Genomic DNA, 3,326 nt, shown 5'->3' on the forward strand with positions numbered 1-3,326 from the left:
CGAAGATCTCAATTTACTGTTTTGGAGAGGAGTTTATAAGAATGATATTGAAATCATTTTTAACATAGCACCAATCTGATGAAGAATATCACAACATGCTGTCGCTAAATAATACAATTTTCTTACTTAAAACCTTGATATTGCCTTTGACTCCTTTCATGCATTGGGACTCCTTTCCCTCTCCAGTGCTACTTTATCAGAGAATACTGTACATTTGTATTTCAATCCCATCTCATTCTTTTTTTAAAAAAAGAAATAGTATTTTAAAAAAAAAATAGTATTTTATTGTGTTTTTTGTGAAAGCTTACACAGCGAATTAGGTTCCTATTTGACAATTTCTATTTAAGTTGTTCAAGGACAGTTACATTTTTTACAATTTGTCAATATTCTCATTATTGTGTTCTGGTTGTTTCGTTTCCAGTACTCTAGTTTAACTGCCTCCCTTGTCCTCTCATCTTTGCCTTAGAGTAATTGTTGTCCTTTTGGTCTCTTACAGACTTTTTTTTTTCTTAATGGAGCCCAATAGCCTTTATTTTGTGTTCAATTCTGATATTTCGCTAAAAGGTGATCTCAGGAGGTCGTTTTGGTTCAAGCTTTAAAGATTATCTAAGGGCAACAGTCTCAGGGAGCCCTCCAGTCTCAACTAGTCCAGGAAGTACCGACTTTTTAAGAATTTGAAATCTGTTTGTGTTTTTCCCTGTTCTATCTGGGTCCATCTATTGTGGACATGATCAGAATGGGACCATCTAGTTCTTCTGGTCTCAGGGTGGATGAAACTATTAGTTTTGTAGACTACTTTTTTTCTCTGAGACATTGGCTTTCTTCTTTCTCTTTTGCTCCCAATGTGTAGAGACCAATAGTTACATGTTAGCTGTTCAAAAGCTTTTAATATCCCAGATGCTACTCACCTCGCTAGGACATAGAACGTGAACTTTGAGGTGCCAGTTGACGGTGTTATCCCATGAGAGTAAGGACCTAAGCCTTCAAACCCAGAAAATCCTTCTCATCAGGTGTTGGTCAAGTCCTAGAAGTATTGGTAACCGTGTCCTCTATGAATATGTATATGTGTACACATGTATCTGTATGTAATGTACATATAAATACTTCCATTCTTAATGGAGCCAAAATAGCTCAAATCCTTCCCTGATTTTTACAAGCACACTCTAACTTCTTTCACACCAGTGCCAGTGTAATCTTTGTGATTAAGTCACTACTCAAATAATAACTAACACTTACTGGAAAATTATTATATTCCAGATAGTAAAATATTTATTAATTGCTCTCATTTAAATTTGGCACTAAAATTATCCCCCTTTTATAAGGTTATTAAAATTCGGTTTAGAAAGATTCAGTATGCTTGAACCCAGGCCATTTGGCTTCAAAGAGCATGATCTTAAACCTTGCTTTGCAGCCTCTAAAGTCACATTCTTAAAAAAGTTATAATGGCTTGCTTGCTATTGACTTCCTTCTGTTTCAGAATTGTGTTTTAGAGAATTTTAAGCAGATATAAAAGTAGACAGGATGACAAACTCATATACCCATTACCCAGCTTCATATATTATCAATTTATGGCCAATCTGATTTTATCTATAACTTCTCCCCCGCATGGCCATTTTTCTCTTTTCATATTGTTTGAAAGTAAATCCTAGACATAATATAATCAATGAATGTTATCCAGAAGAAAATGGTGGAAACTGAATTGATTCTATATTCCATATATAGTATGAACCTCTCCAGCTAGCTAGTTAGCTATCTAATGTTGTTATTGTTGTTGTTAGTGTCGTGAGGAGGGGGTCACTATCCAATGATTTGTGTCTTTCCACAATGTCTTTATTAATTATTAAGCACACAGGTTCTTGGCTACCCCGGACGCCAGAGGCCTCAGTCACCAAAAGGGTAAGAGAGAGGAAAAGAGCAAGTAAGCTTAGGGCAAACAAACTCCAAAGTTCAAAGCCTAAGGTCCGAAGTCCAAAGTCCAGACACCTCTGTCACTCTTGACCACATTGTCTCATTAGGCTCAGGAGCACTATATCAGGCCTCTACCTCAGCAAGACTTTCGTCAAGCTAGGGTCGCGGAGGGATCGACTTCCTTTCAGTCTGAGCGGAGACAGGGTGGCTCGAAGGCTAGACGCCGTTACTTCCAAACTCAGCTGGCTCTGGGACCCCGGTCGATCAACCTCTCGCACAGGGAGTCCTCTGGCAGGTGAGGGATCTCACACCGCCTCTCCACTAACCAAAAGAGGGTGGCTCTGATATGCTCCGAGCAAAGTTGAGTCTTAGTGTCTCTTTTATACATGTTGGGGCTCTCTGAGCCCTTTTGGTTGGTGTTGATAAGTACTTGTTTACGACTTAGCTGGAGCTCTTTGAGCCCTTTTGGTTGATACTGATAAGTCTTTGTTTGTGACTTAGTTGGTCCCGGTTGATAAAGTTGTTTTTCTCCTCCAGGTTACATCATCTTCTTTATCTCCTTTCTTCACATGTTGTTTACTTCTTCATTTGCTTTCAGCTAGCCTGCTCTCCACAGTTAAATGCCATCCACTCGGTTCTGACTCACAGTGACCCTACCTACAATGGAATGAAACACTGCCCAGTCCTGTGCCATTCTCACAATTGTTGCTATATTCCAGCCCACCACTGCAGCCAATGTGTCAATCCATTTCGTTGAGGGTTTTCCACTCTTTTTTTGACCCTCTACCAAGCATGATGTCCTTCTCCAGGGACCAGTCCCTCCTATTAACATGTCCAAAGTACATGAGATAAAGTCTTGCCATCCTCGTTTTTAGGGGGAATTCTGGCTGTACTTCTTCCAAGACAGATTTTTCCTTTTTCTGGCAGTTGAGGAAACCCTGGTGGCGTAGTGGCTAAGTGCTATGGCTGCTAACCAAAGAGTCAGCAGTTTGAGTCCACCAGGTGCTCCTTGGAAACTCTATGGGGCAGTTCTACTCTGTCCTGTAGGGTTGCTATAAGTCAGAATTGACTCAACAGCACTGGGTTTAGAATTTTTTGGTTTCTGGCAGTTGATGGTATATTCAATATTCTTCACCGACACCATAATTCAAAGGCATTGATTCCTCTTCAGTCTTCCTAATTCATTGTCCAGCTTTCAAATGCATATACAGTGATTGAAAACACCATGGCTTGGATCAGCAGAACTTAGTCCTCAAAATGACATCTTTGTTTTTAAACCCTGAAAGAGGTTATAATGGATTGAATTGTGTCTCCCCAAAATATATGTCATCTTGGCTCCCCCAAAATATATGTCAGCTTGGTTAGGCCATGTGTGGTTGTCCTCCATTTTGTGATTTTCCTATGTGTTATAAATCATA

The sequence above is a fragment of the Elephas maximus genome, chromosome 10 (genome assembly GCF_024166365.1).
Source record: "Elephas maximus indicus isolate mEleMax1 chromosome 10, mEleMax1 primary haplotype, whole genome shotgun sequence".
NCBI classification, from domain to species: domain Eukaryota; kingdom Metazoa; phylum Chordata; class Mammalia; order Proboscidea; family Elephantidae; genus Elephas; species Elephas maximus.